The sequence below is a fragment of the Priapulus caudatus genome, unplaced genomic scaffold (genome assembly GCF_000485595.1).
Source record: "Priapulus caudatus unplaced genomic scaffold, Priapulus_caudatus-5.0.1 Scaffold203, whole genome shotgun sequence".
In the NCBI taxonomy this organism is placed as follows: Eukaryota; Metazoa; Priapulida; class Priapulimorpha; order Priapulimorphida; family Priapulidae; genus Priapulus; species Priapulus caudatus.
Window position 1 is genome coordinate 165,434 of NW_014577264.1, and position 15,025 is coordinate 180,458.

Here is a 15,025-nt window from a genome sequence, read left to right on the forward strand (position 1 = left end):
CGTATCCAGAGAGACCGCTGGGTACAAGATGGCGTGTGCGCAGAAAGATGCGTTGTTCCCGACCGCGAGAGCCGGTTAAGCGCCGCCTACCTGTACGTACGACTTACGTACGTCGGTGTAAAAATAGGCACCGCCACGCCCACACGTTGTTCGCACGACGGCGAGGTCTGCCGTCCCGCGCCACGGCAGCGCGCGCGGCGGTCAGGTACGGTGGTAAAAACTATGCACGTTACGCCCCAGCCAGGCCCCTGACGCCGCACGGCCGGCGGGGTTTTGGAGATAGCATCTAGACCCGCCCACGGTGGAGCCATACCAGACTTCGTTAAAACCTCTGTGATAGACATGATGGGCGGATATACTCGGCAGTAGCCCACGTCATCCGTAGCGGCCAATGACGCGAAGCGCGCGTGGCTGGCATTGATTGACAGCATTTCTTGCGGGTTTTCTTGTAGGAGCCACTACGCGCTTACCCGTGAGGCGCCCCACCCTCAAAAATGTTAGGGGGCCGTTTGGAGATCGTGGTCTCTGAGCGTCGATGGCCGAAATGCGGTTGGAATTCCGCCCATTATTTCGCCGGAGTTCGTTTTCAGACCCCTGTCATAGATATCTGTCTAATGGACAAAAAGGGGGGGCGTATTCGCGTCGTGGGGGCGGGGATAACTCAGGCGCCGCTAAGTCCCGTCGAGGGCCTGTAGGGGAATGATTTGCAATTGGAAAACCATAACTATGGCGGATACTGAGTCACTTGACAAAGAACATAAGGATTAGTTGTTTGAAATTACCTTAACAGCGTCAATATATTTTGGATTTCATCCTAAAATTGAATTACTCTTAACATCACAAAACTTCAATGCATTGCATTGCATGGTAGAGCGCGCCATAACTTATAAAAAAGTGATCTTAAATGACTTAGTCTCTACAGTGACAAGTGGGCACCATTGCACTAGATACTGGCTAAGCCCAACATAATACAAATGTGGAAACCACTACATTTCCACTTTCCAGGCAATATACATGCCCTGCCCACTGAAATACATTGACACAAGGCTCGTGAATGTTAACATGGTTTAGTTATTTTTTTAATTGATTTTCATTAAAATCTCTATAATGCAAGGTGCAACTTAGGCCTACCTCTTTGTCATCAACAACAATTTTTTTCTTTTCCAAAGCCTTCATGAGTCTTGAGGGGGCAGTCGACCCAGTTCACTCGTATAGTTTCTGTTCTCGAAATCCATGCAGGACTGCTTTTTGACATAAAAAAAGCGGTCAGCATCATAATTTGGTCACTTGTATTAATGACGTTCCAAGGAAGGCTTCAAATGCGTGGTCTGACGAAGGGCATGGGACAATAGAAAATAAAATTTCTTGTTGTGAACACGACACTTCTTGTTTTGTAAAGTTGCTCACTTTTTGCACGCGGTGCGCTCTGACAGGGAGACTGAAACACATCGTGGCGATTAACTCAAAACTCATTGTAATATTTCACGAAAGGTCAGTTCTGCATCGCAGTTACAACTGAGCGGTTCAGATTCGACACCATGTTCTCTCGCTCCAGTTCAGTTCAGGAGTAACAATGTCATTAGGTCATCTTAAATACTTCAAATTCTGCTGCACACATTTCGCGTAGTTTTGGTTTTGCTTGCGGGCTTATAGTTGCTTGTTCGGATGATGCACAGTTACAGACCATCGAACGAGGTCTAAGATCTGACCTCACTGCTCTATTGCCATTTACTAATTACTAGGCCTATCATTACGATTTTTCATTAGCAGAAGGATTTTTAACACAGAGCACGCGCCACTACTTTGCTGTATGCTTTCAATCTGCATGCAACAGATAAGCGGGACAGTTCAGAACGTCTTTATCGTAACAATAAACGCGACCGTGGATGACCTTTCATAATTTCCTTGACTGTTTACGATTCCCTAACACTATCACTAAGAGTAACAGTAACATTCACGTAAATTTTAACTTTTGCCGCCATTTCCTTCCTTCGCGACATGTACATAAACACAGAGGCGTACATGGATTTGCCTAAAATCAGCGCGGTCGCCGAAATGTGTTTTTTTGGCACGGAACAGATCACACAAACTTGGTAGTGCAATTGCTAGTCGGGGGGAACAATAATCCCCATAAAAATAGCATATATATATATATATCATATCATATATATAAGTACGATATCGCGTCACCGTCTTTTATGATCATATAAATGCAAACTAGTCTTATTTTGGTTTTCAGGTTTTTAAAATTTTGTCATTTATAAGGAAATCTTTTTCTTCCTTTTTATATAATTGTAAAATAGACACATTTTCTATTGCGATCGTCTGTACTGATGTCAATTTTACCAACGTTGATTTTCCCTGCTCCACGGTCTGTGTGCACTGATCTCTTATACACTATACCATTTTATATTATAGAGATCAGTGTCTGTGTGTTAATAAATCGGATGTTTTTCCTGTACCAGAAATCCAACTACGGGAAGTGCCCCTGTGTGGTTACGCCAAAAATGTGCGCAGGACATGTGTTTCGTATATAACATTATCGACAACGTATACAACATCGTACTAAAGTAAAGATTAAAGTGCTACAAATTTAATTTTATGTGGTCTACGTGCATTCGTATAGTTCGCGGAAGTGTGTCAGCTTAAGCTGGTTACACTATGGCGAAAAAATTCGTCGACGACGGCTAGATTTTCTGTGTTCTACGCGTCCAGGCACCTCTCACGAGTCTCAGTCTCAGCTCTCTCGGGTTCTCACTCTATTGCAAGGAACAAAGAACACTACAGCGACAGCGACCGACGCGTAACTCGACAAACGACTTTTCAGAGAAGTTTAGAAACTATTGTTTCCTATGAGCCATTGCACACTGACGCGGACAACGCACGACGACACACCTCGACGACACAACATATTAGAACCGTTCTCTATTTTCCAGCCGACGTCGGCGCCGGCGACACTTTACAACATGGCCACCCTATCACAGCCGTTTCCATCCGGCACGTTGAGCTCGCCATTACGTCATAAAATTATAAACCAATGCTAGCCAGGACAGCTTCTAGACTTGGTCCCAGACGGCTAAACTCAGCACCGCTTGTTCATCAACAGTGGAGCGCGAACCCATCTAAACAAAACGGCCAGGGCGTGGTCGGGGCCAGCCATCATACGTTGATTATTGTTTACGTTCGTATTATATGCCTGACGTGTATATTACTTATTATTTATTGCTCGATATACAATAGAGCGTTTTTCAGCAATTTATTTAAAGCAGCAGCAGCGAGTTTTTTGCTTTTGCTCATGAGTAGCACTGTGGTGCGTGCTGGGTGAACTTTGTCTTTACGGTCGCGTCTGTTGTGTCGCTTGCCAGTGTGGCTGCGGCCAGTCGCCGCGGATCTTGTCGTTTGTCGTGTACGGTCGTCTGCTGTCGCTTGCGTTGTGTCCTTCGGCCTTTAGGCTGAGGACTGAGGGGATGTTCACTGTTGTGCCAAAACTTGGAATCTTGCACAAACTTGCGAATTTCAGCGACACTCCGCAGTTTTGCGGCAACCAATCTGAGATTGGGCAAACAGAGGTAAAACAGGAGCTTGCACAAACATAGATTATTGAGGATTTTCAACTGTGTATATCCCATAACTATATTATTATTTATTATTATTAACCTATACTACTCTATAGTATACACAAGGTCGTATACCTTCTTCCTGTGTTTGGCACCTTTGTATAAATATTAAATCATAATAAATGATTATAATAAATAATATTGAATAAATAATGAGATAAACTCTCTTCCTAGTTTGCACACGACACCACCCAGACTCGCTCATGAGCGGGTTTGTTTGAACGCCGACTTGGTTTTCAGTTTGCCCCAATCTCTTGAGAGTTGGTCAGCCAAACTAGGAATCCGCACGTTGGGCAGCACAATCGCTGCACAATCTTGAGGATTGTGCAGTATTCCGAAGTTTGGGTCACGACATCACCATAGGGGTGTCACTTTCCCGCCGGGCTACGAATTGAGGGCACGGTGGTGACGTTCTTGACGTTCACTGACAAGGCGGTTATATAATCAGTTCCTTATATTACTTATATTCAATATTATTATAATATTATTCATACCTTATTTCCCTAACCCTAACCCTAACCCTTATTACTAACACTAGATCTTTACTTATCTTAACACTGAGTGCTGCCACGTAGCGTCACCCTCATCTGACGCCAGAGGAAAGTTATTCCCCGAAACTGAGAGGTCTATCTCCCCCGCAGGCTACAGCCGGAACGTACCGCTGCGGGTACGCGGTCCGCCTATACGTGGAACGTACCCTGGTACTATTCTTATATGGCGGATCGTACCTCGCTCTAGCATCCATCTAACGAGTCTAGGGAGTCGCCTTACGCGCTACTCGCCTAACCCTAACGTTTAAACCTAACCTAACCCTACCATATCAAATATGTTACCAGGGTGTGTTCCTGTATACCGGACCGTACCCGGGGTACGTCTCCGCGGCTAGTACCCTGGGACATGTATTATAAATCTATTGCCATGAACTCAGATACTAATCACATGTACTTGACGACAGTTTTGTTTCATGGGTAGAAAAAATTCTGATAAAGCCAATATAGTGTTGAGTAGTTAATAATGATAAAATTAGTCTAACGGATTACAGTACAATTACAATGCTATACGAACATGAAGAAAAAATAGTATACAAAAAAAGAAAAAAACTTCAGCACTATTCTGTATAGTCAGGAGGCTTATGCCACGTAACAGAGCCCAAATCTGCAAATTATGAAAGACATTTTTAAGGGTCAATCTGGGTTCATATGTCCCTCAACTAAGAATTTTTTTTGAGGAGCGCCAACAAAAGTTTGAGCCTGGGACGAAACCCCCCTCCCACTATGGGCGCCGGCTGTAAGGGACCCGAAACTGTTATGTGCCATATCTTTACCTTCTTGGTCGATTTTGCCGCAAAGTTAGCGAGTCGGGATTTTGGGGGTTTAAACATCAGGAATCGACTGGGCGTGGTTGATTGGCAATTTTAGAATTTGTGCATAGGATCACGTTATATCGTTCATTCGGGTTCACCTCGCCGGGCCGAATCTGGTTTTCACGATATCGGTCGGCTATTTTCTCCAAAAAGTTAGTCAATTGTGGGGTTTTGAGGTCAAAGATTGTATTAGATACACCATGGGGGCCTACACTTTTCAGACCCTGGAAACAGTCGGTTCACCTGGGTAGTAGTACACGTAGTCAAAATCTGACAGACTGACAGTCTGCAATCCGTCCTCGGTCACTTGCGTTACATACACAGCCCAGCTACTGACTGCCTATCATTCTGTACATGGCTTCAATAGAGATTTTTGCCACTTTCTGGGTGCATAGTGCAGAACACGAAAGACACAATACATTGTTCTTAGCGCATTTTGCATGACTGGCCACTTGAGTGTTCGCGAGAACAAATGCCAGTCTACGATCTCGAGTTTGCCGTCTTGCTGCGTCCGTGCGTCCAATTGAATGTGGAGTTGGCTTTGATAGAGTTTCCATCCACAGCATCGCAAGAGTGCGGGCTGGGCATCTGAGCTTGAGATGTTACCCCTAAGATGCAAAGGCAATGCATTCTTAAGATAGCTGCGACAAGCACAAGAACACAAACAACAAGAAATCAAATCAACGTCTGGCGTAGCATGATCTCGTAAATCGCGATCGACAAAGAATATTCTTTGTAAAGCTTGAACTCTTCGCCTGCCAGAAATTCACCAATATTTGTCTGCTTGCACATAGAGGGGCCTACATATAGCTCAAGGTTCACAAGGAGATCACCCCTCCTTTATCTCCCCGCAGTTTATATCAGACGTCAAAGTTTACAGTAAAATTGCTTTAGGCAATCGCTTTACCGCAGAATTTGTTTTGTGTAGAAGACGTGAATTGCCTCTTGGATATTTCCCAGAGGTTCATTGTCGGATGATTGGCGAGGGAAGGGTGATCACAATTGGAGTGCAAAAGTTATGACGAGTTCGTCGCACTAGCATTCTCTAATGGAAGTGAAAGATGTTATCAAATCAAAGGTAAAAAGAAATCATGTGAGCTCCAAGCAGTGCCGATGAGTGTCGGCATTGAGAACCCTCGCATCCAAGGTCACCCAAGCAGACTGTTCAACAAATGAGAGATGCTTGCAAAGAACCGTGAAATCGCGAGGGACAAAGAAACTTTTTCGAGGGGAGATAACGGGAATTACCTCGAGTGCTTCATCAAAAAAGGATGGAACCCTGTATCACAGTTCAAAGTCACGATTTTTCTGCTGACATCAACCGAAAACGCCGTTACACCAAGTCCAACATGTCCAAAAGGTCTCGTTGTTGATCTATTCAGTGATTCATCCGCAGCGCCAGGCTGCCAGTCCTTCCAGAGGGGTCAACTTTTAATGAATTTGTCTCCAGGGTCCTGCAGAGCTTGAGAACACTGCCCACGCCTGGGCGCTGTCTCGGAATCGATATTGATTCAGTATAACCCGTTAAGAATCAAGGGCCCCACGCTCGGAAAGGAAGTCCAATATGTTCAAAACGAGCAAATTAACTTTACTTGGTTGATAGCACTGACTCGAAGGATATGTCTAAAATGCTTTTTTCACAGTTGATCAGAATAAAGACCAGACTAATGTTTGGTGTCATGGTTTTTTTTTTTTACCACTAATTGCGGGGAAAAGCTGTGGGTAACCCATCCTCCTGGTCCTGGAAGAAAAGATTTCTGTGTCACTAATGGTCTTGGAAATGTTCTAACGAATGCTGACCGTGAAAAGACTCTCTCACCAGGCCAAAGATGGAACGACTTTTAGAAGAGGGCGGACGACAGCGATGGGGATTGTGCCATTATTGGACGATGTTGGCATCGTGGTTGTATCGCGGATTGACTTTGGGACGGAGAGTTGATTTGGACGTCATTGTCAATTCTGTCTCGCCTTTCATGGCCCCAGTCCTTGAAGATCGAGCCCTGGACTTTGAGCTGTCGTGTTGAATATAACTCGTTGGAACGAACAGGAAGAACGTTACATGTCGAGTGTTTGTTCATGGAGTCACTAGGCCGGAGGACGTCTGCCTGCCCTTGCCAGTTCTCTCCACTGCTTCACTCGGTCGGCGTTCTACCTGCTTTTTTCTACATACGCTGACCAAAAAGGATGTGGTTTTTCTCATGGAATAAGTGCTCGGACGAGGGATGAATGACCAATGGAAGGGAGGTTATTTAAACAACCTAGGCCTGGTGCCCAGCAGAACAGTCGATCCGCAGACAGAAATAAATACTTGTGGATTTGTGTGCTATGTATACTCAAAGAGGGCTGTGTACCAATATCTCAATGAAACTGCGGTTCTCAAATGTTCAGGGCCTCAGTTTCTGATGAGTTAAGGGACCTCCCACCTTTATTGGATTCCTTCAAGACTGCGCGGTTAGTTCGCAGCCAGCGCCGTATCAGGCAGGCTATGGGTGTGGGGTAACCACCCTCAGATCCCCAGGCCTCCTCTTTGAGATGTGTGGATGCGAAACTCTATCAGACACAACTCCACATTCAATGGACAACGGACGCAGCAAGGACCAAACCTCTGGAGATCTGTCGACTTCAAGGCCTGTCATTGAAATTGCGGTAAGAACAATGTCATGTGCCTTTCTTTCTGCACTTGCACACCGGGAAGTGCATAAATCTCTAATTGAAGCATGTACAGGATGATATGCCAGTCAGTGTTAACTGTGTACTGTGACAAGTGACTGAGGACGATTGGCGGCACTGTCATCTGTTCAGATTTTGACTCACGTGTACTACTACAGGTGAAACGAATTTCCAGGAGTCCTGAAAGCTGTATCATGTGTAGTCTAATAAATCCTTTGACCCTCCAAGCCCAAAATTGATCTACTTTTTGAGAAAATAGGAGATAGTGAAAAACTATGTTCTGGGGGCTCCGCGAGGTGAAGCCCGGAAGGAAGAGTATCACGTGAGCCTATGACGAATCTTTGGTTCAAATCCATGCCCAATCGATTTCTTGATGTTTAAACACCCCTAATATCGAACTCTAACATTTGCTCAATCGACCAAAGAAGGGCAAAGATATGGCAGAATATACAGTTTTCGGCGTCCCTTCCCGCGGCGCCATGGCGGAGGGGGGGGGGTTCCGGGTCACTATTTTGGGCTCCTCAACAAAAATCTTAGTTGAGGCACATATGAACCCAGATTTGATACCCATCAAAATGTCTTTCATAATTGTGCAGGTAAATGTGCATAAGGCCTCCTGACTATAATAGTGATTAAGACAACATGAAGAAAAAATAGATACCAGAAAAAAAACCTTCAGAGTCTATACAAGTATAGTGATTAAGGCTAGCACATTTAACGATCATTTTGGAACTCGTACGATACACAATTATATCATCTTACACAACGCCACACATACGCAACTTATATATTTATATAAATATCGGCTACACTGATAAATGCAATAGTGTTGAGCAGTTAAAGTGAAAGATTTTCTGAGTGATACAGTACAAAACAGTGCATACAACATGAAGAAAAATAGAAACCAGAAAAAAACTTCAGCAATGGATGTACAAGTAAAGTAATTAAGGTACACTTTAACATCTTTTGACACTCATATGTACACCATTATATACATATGACATACATTACATATTCCATACATACATATACGCGCACACACACACTTACATTTAAATAAATATAAACATACTGATAAATGCAAGTGTTGAGTAGTTAAAATGATAAATTTTCTGAGTGATACAGTACAAAACAGTGCATACAACATGAAGAAAAAATAGAAACCAGGAAAAAAACTTCAGCAAAGTCTGTACAAGAAAAGTGAAAGACAACATGAAGGAAAAAAGGGTAACGTTTTTAAAAATTTCCACACCGTAGGAGGGGGAAACCCCTTCCACACCCTCCCCCCATAGGGCGCTTCGCGCCCGCAGCATCCTCGCTTCGCTCATATGGTGAGACTCCCTGATTTTTTTCCTGGCTAACACCCTGCAGAATGCGTAAACTTGTATATTGTCGGTGACAAAATTGCAAACAAAAAAGCATCTCAAAATTCTGTAAGAGATGTATACGTCTCAGGGTTCTCCCTACGTTGCGCAAACGGGGCGCCCGCGCCCCGTTTGGGAAAACTCCCTGTTTCAATCGTTGCGCCCCGTTTGAATTATACCTCCGCCCCGATTAAATTCCACCACAATAAAAGTTTGACAGCGCGGGAATCGATCGTCAAGAATTCCCATTCGACCAGGACCACCGACGCGTGTATTTTTACCGTACCACTCATGCACTGCAGACCATACACAAGCACAAACAGTTAACCTGTACCGAACCCAACACTAACTGTACACCGACTCGGCTATCTTATATATACAAGAACCCCAAATACCGTCTATGGTGTGGTGGCGATTTTACGCATTAATTAGTGGTACGGTAAAAAAACACGCCCCCGGACCCCCCTAGTTTCCCCTCCCTTCTTGACATGAGCCACTTAGTAGTCAGTATGTTCTGCAGATAGTGAAGATATGGGATAAATATTATTTCAAGGAATTTTAGTCAAACAGTTTAGAGGGCGATCAATTATTGAGGCACGTTGTAAAGGTGGAATGCTCTACATATTGAGGAATGCGTAGGGGTGATGGGGAGAACGAAAATTGTGCTCAAGATTTGTTAGTTAAATTTTAATATTAAATCATCAAAATAAGCACAATGTATGCATTATTGTTAATATCTTTAGGTTTGAACTTCAGACTGCAGACTCCCTCTTTTTGAGGGCAGGGAGTCCGTTGGACTTCAGGTTGGACTCCCTTGTTCAAAAGTTAATTTCTACCCCTGGCGGAGGTATGAAAAAGCCAGTTGGGAAAAGTGATCACCGCCAAGAATTCTCAATCTTTTTTATGTTCACGGAGGCGAGTTCCAAATTTTCGTCCAAATTCCCCGTACATAGGGCAGCCCTTGCCACTAACGGTTGTGCGATTGCCTGGGACAAGTGAAAGTCTACTTCGGACAAGTTATTCTCTTGGCTAGTTGCCCGATCGGACAAGTGAAAAATTCTAGTTGTTTAATATTCCTAACATCATTTGAGCCAGGGCACTATCGCACAACATTCTCACATCATATTTTTAAAGGTCGCCGAAAAAAACAGCCCGCGACACCCATGTAACCCACTTTTACCATAATCCCATTACAGATTTATCAATAGAATGCCAGCATGTACACTGTGGCTGTGTACCTGCCTGGCTGGGGCAGCACTGATTGATGGTGTGTGTGGGGGGGGGAGGGCACACGATTGTTTAAGTTGCATGGGGCATGCTCATTATTGAATATGTTGGGGTGGGCACTGCTGTGATGAGCGAGCAACAGTAAACTCTTTCTTGGAATTGAGGAAAAAGCTGCAATCGGGAATGACACACAATAAGCGAATCCAGGAAAAAGTCACAAGAAATGTATTTCATGTCAATCATCATTCATCAATCAATCAACTCATCCATTCAATAATGTCATCAACATTAAAAACAACTATACAATGTAATGGCACAATATTATGTAAGGTGTTTTCAATTTGTACATGTCATGCATTGTCAATGAATAACTGACTTACAGGTATTTCTTTCACTGCCTTACTTTGCTCAGGAAATTGAATAAATCTTGTCTTTTTACACATATATGTGTAATGCCATCATATATAAATTGTGTTGTCAATATGTAAAAGTCATGTATTGTCAGTTAATGACATTTTTATAAAATGAGATTTTTTCCTGTGCCTTTTTTTCCTAACCAAAATTTTGACCTTTTTTCTGTGACTTTTTCCGTCCACCCAATAAGCGTGCCGGCACGCAAAAATAAACGTTGTGTGAATTTCATTAGGAGTTTCCATGTATATATATTGTGTAATATGATATGCACTGAACTAAAAATATACCTTAAATTTGATCAACCTCGCAGCTAAATGCATATATTGCTATATTGCTACATGCAACTCAGTACTGTGAGCTTGCATATGTTGCAAAAATTCACTACAACTAATTTGTATTGCTACTTTCATAACATTTCTTCTCAAAATCTAAACGAAACTACTTCTCTTACGAACATAGCACCACAGTGATGTTTACACATCCGGGACACAGCGGAGCGATCTGATTGATTGAGTAACAGTTCCTTTCTATGATAAAACAAGTTATAATTCATAATGAAGTTATAATTCATTATTCGATGTTTATTCAGTACAAAATTGTGAAATTTGTTTAAATCATATATCGTTATCTCAGCGTGAGAAACTAGCAGTCGCCCAGTCGCCAGTGGCGATTAGAAAATCGACCGGGCGACTGCTTGCTCGGGGCGACTAGATAATCCCCGCACAGGAAATAAAATGAAAGTGTCAATGACACTGTAGCTCACCACAAAAAGGGCACAAATGAGTGAATGGGAACAAGTGCACCGAGTGGGGGGGGGCGTTTAGCCACCACAGTTTTAACAGTATTTAGTGGTACTATACTAAAGGTATTAATTAGACTTCTAATTCATTCCTTCATTGTTCTTAGCATAAAATAACTACTTTCTAGTAACATATGTACTACAAAATCGCAACCCCCCACCCCAAAAAAAAACGCTAGCAAGACGGTTTCTTGGAGCTAGCAAGGCCGCTGGCGGTAACGTTTTTATAATATTCAGATTTAGGCACTGCCTAAAAGCAGAGCTCCCGATGTGTAAAGTGTAACTTGTAAGATTGAGAGGATACGCTTATTCCACGTAGCTGACCTATATACCACGTGACAATGGTGTTTCCCTGCCCATAACACAACTTTTGTCAAAGGTTAATGGTTACATGGAAGTGTTTACTTCGTATGAGTTTTTCTAGGCAGTAGCACACGGTTGCCATCTGTATATCGCAATAATAATTTATAAACCAAAATGAATGACAATTTGTGACGGTAGATGGCGCTATACCCGCTTTGATGTTTCTTGGCGATGGCGTTCGAAATAAACAGGTTATGCTGCGTTCCGACATGTTTTGTAAAACTTTACGACGTTTTACATATAGACGTTTTATCGGCAGGGTGGAGAGGAAATACGAATTTTGCATTAAAGATATTGTCAATGAAATCTTGTAAAACGAACCAGACGAGTGTGACACCAACAGACTGTTATCTGCGTGTCTATATAATATGCTATATTATAATTGCCAAAACCTACCTAATTTGTATTTATTTTTTTTTATATCAAAACCCCTGTAAAATTAATACGTTTTGGGGCCAGCCCTTATTCATTCACATACCAACAAGTGCCGCAGAGCGACAGCGCTCAACTGACGTGTACTGTAGCCAGGTATTCTTCTGATAAACTCACTGGCAACCGAATCAAGTGCGCCCTCCTGCCACCGCGTTCGCGCTCAGAGCATATATCTAGGATACTACTAATACAGATCTAAAGTCTATGATAGGCTAAACCTACTGGTAGTACAGTAGTAAAGATACAGCTGTGTAACTTTAATGACTTCGCTATTTTAACATGTTTATGCAAGGATATGCGGTCGACGCGAGCGTAGTGTGGTGGTGGGAGAGGGTTGGGGGAGGGGAGGGTAGGGGAAGAAGACGGGTGAGGAGGGAGAAGAGAGAGGGAGTGGGCGGGGGGAGGGGGCTTCTAATACGCAAAAGCAGGTTTAGTCCTTTGTTAAACTAGTGCAAACAAATGCCATGTTTTATAATGCCTCCTCTTGAGGCAGTCAAAGGTTATTCGACAGCTTACTTCTCGCATGTCAGCGCAACAGTACATTTCATGGGTAACGCTTTGCAATTAAACCATAAAAATGGTAGCGTCACCGCTGAAACAAAATAAGTTTTTCAAATGCGCTCCGTGCCATGACCATGTCTCAGAAAATGTCTAAAAAATCTGCCTTGTGACCATTGACCTTTGACCTGTTGACTCCAATTTCGGCGAAGTGATTGGCCTTTTCCTAGCCATGATGCTATACAGCGACTATCACGAGCCTAGGTCGACCGTTTAGTATTTTGTGCCGCAATTCCTGGCATTTCCTCCTTATAACCTTAAGTTAAGGGCAGGAAATGTTCCCCCTTCTTTGTACACCTCTTTGAGCCTTTGAACCTCTTGACCGCCCAGCTTCGACATCCCAATCGTTTTCGGATTACCCCCCTATGCTCCCGATATCGTGACCGTATCATCGAAGCGTTTTAGATTTGTGCCAACTGTTGACGCGGACGGACGGACCCGCGACGTCGCATCGCTACAGGACGGTAACGGACAATCATGCGATTCCTACAAAGCGTGCCATCTTGACTATTTGTCAGACGAGCTAAAAATGAGCAAAATCCGTTTGAAGCCTGAACTATAATGGAATTTTCCATTTTTTGCCCAAAAAATTGCCGTGTGCTCGAAACTACGATCGATGGCGTGCTCCAATAATAGGAGGTTCACAACCTGCTCCACATAGCAGTAACAATATACGCCATTTCATACATGTGGGTCAACCGTTCCTGAGTGTATCGTTGACGCGTAGCAAATGTTGGGTACGAAGGACGGACGGACGGTACGACGACCCATGGCAATAGCTCAGTCTTGACGATGTCAAGGTGAGCTCAAATTACAAACTGATTTTTGTTTATTTTACTAACTTCTACATTATTCTTATGAAATGAATGGTAAATTTAATCAAATATATATATACTAAAAATAGTCAAATTCCGAAGCCTAAAGTCCATGCGAAGTACACGAACGCCGGGCCATGTTTGTTGTGGCTTCGATTTTTCTAGGTCATGCTGTTAAACCTCTGCTAATTCGGATAATACTGGGCATCCCGCGACCAATCAGCGATGCGTACTAAAATATGATATGTTATTAGAATAATGGGCGGTCTTCAGAGACCGCTGATCTTGAAATCGACTTGCGCGAATTGTTCCGATTTACTACGCATCAGTGTACCGAAACGAGTAAAAAATAAAATTTGCTGATGAAAAGAAACTAACATATATCTACACTTATTCAAAGTATGTCATTTATCAGCGAAGTAGATATAGGGAAGGAGTTGACATTCAATAAACAGGGGAAATGCGTCATTTACTAGCCTATATAATACCTCGTTTACTACGGCGTAACTCATCCAACTTGAGCCTCAAATCGGACACAGTACATTCGCCTAGACATCGTGCAAAATCGTTTCACCCGTTTACACAAGCATCGGAGATACAGAATAAAAACGGAGACAAGCTTATCCCATTCTTTGGCCATTCATCCAAGCCGCATTGCCCGCCTCTATTAAAACAAAAGCCGCTAACTAACCTATGCAGATTGCTAACTCGGAGGGCATGTGGCTCGCTGGAGATTGAGCCGATCAGCGGTGCTGGCTGATTGGCGGTTGGCTGGCGGCGTGAAGGCTATGCCAGTAATGCTGCCAGCGGTGGCCTGGTGGTAGCTGTGTTACCGGGTCAAAGGTTATCCGCGCATCAGTGTTTTAATGCTAATCTCGCTAGCGAGCGCACATGCCTGCGCGAGTTTAGCAATAGAGCGCGTTAGTGAGCTGCCTTTGTTTGAATTAGAGGAGCGGCGCATAGGCTTTGGATGTGGCCAAAGAATGGAGAATCGTGTCATACGTTTTAGTCTGTTATCTCCGATTGCGGGTGTATACGAGGAATGCGATTTCGCACGATGCTAGCGACGGAATGTACGTGTACCGATTGAAGTCAAGGTTGATTGGTTACGCGTGTAAATGTGGTATTATAAGGGCTAGTGAAATTTACGACTTTCCCTTGTTTATGTTGATTGTCACACTCCTTCCCTATTATCTACTCCTGATATATTGGTAAACCGAGATAAATTGCGTATTAGTACACAGGGCTTTGAACTAACCTAAACTGTTGCACATAGCCAGCCAGGTGCATAGTGACCTGTAAATCTACTAGCCCTTACAAAGATCTACCCAGCTTACTTTTCTTAAGTGACCGCGCTTGAGGCTACCAGTCGAGAAAATTTTGGCCATTTGCGGGGGGGGGGA

The 15,025-nt window shown here is 43.4% G+C and overlaps 1 protein-coding gene across 1 annotated transcript in view; it reads right to left on the minus strand.

Annotated features, from left to right (window-relative positions):
• Positions 1 to 1,141, minus strand: part of LOC106807254 — a 20,113-nt gene extending 18,972 nt beyond the window's left edge. Inside the window, exon 1 of the mRNA XM_014809547.1 lies at positions 1,132 to 1,141. The gene's annotated coding sequence lies outside the window, so the exon portion shown is untranslated. The remainder of the gene's footprint in view (positions 1 to 1,131) is intronic.
• Between the last annotated feature and the right edge of the window lie 13,884 nt (positions 1,142 to 15,025).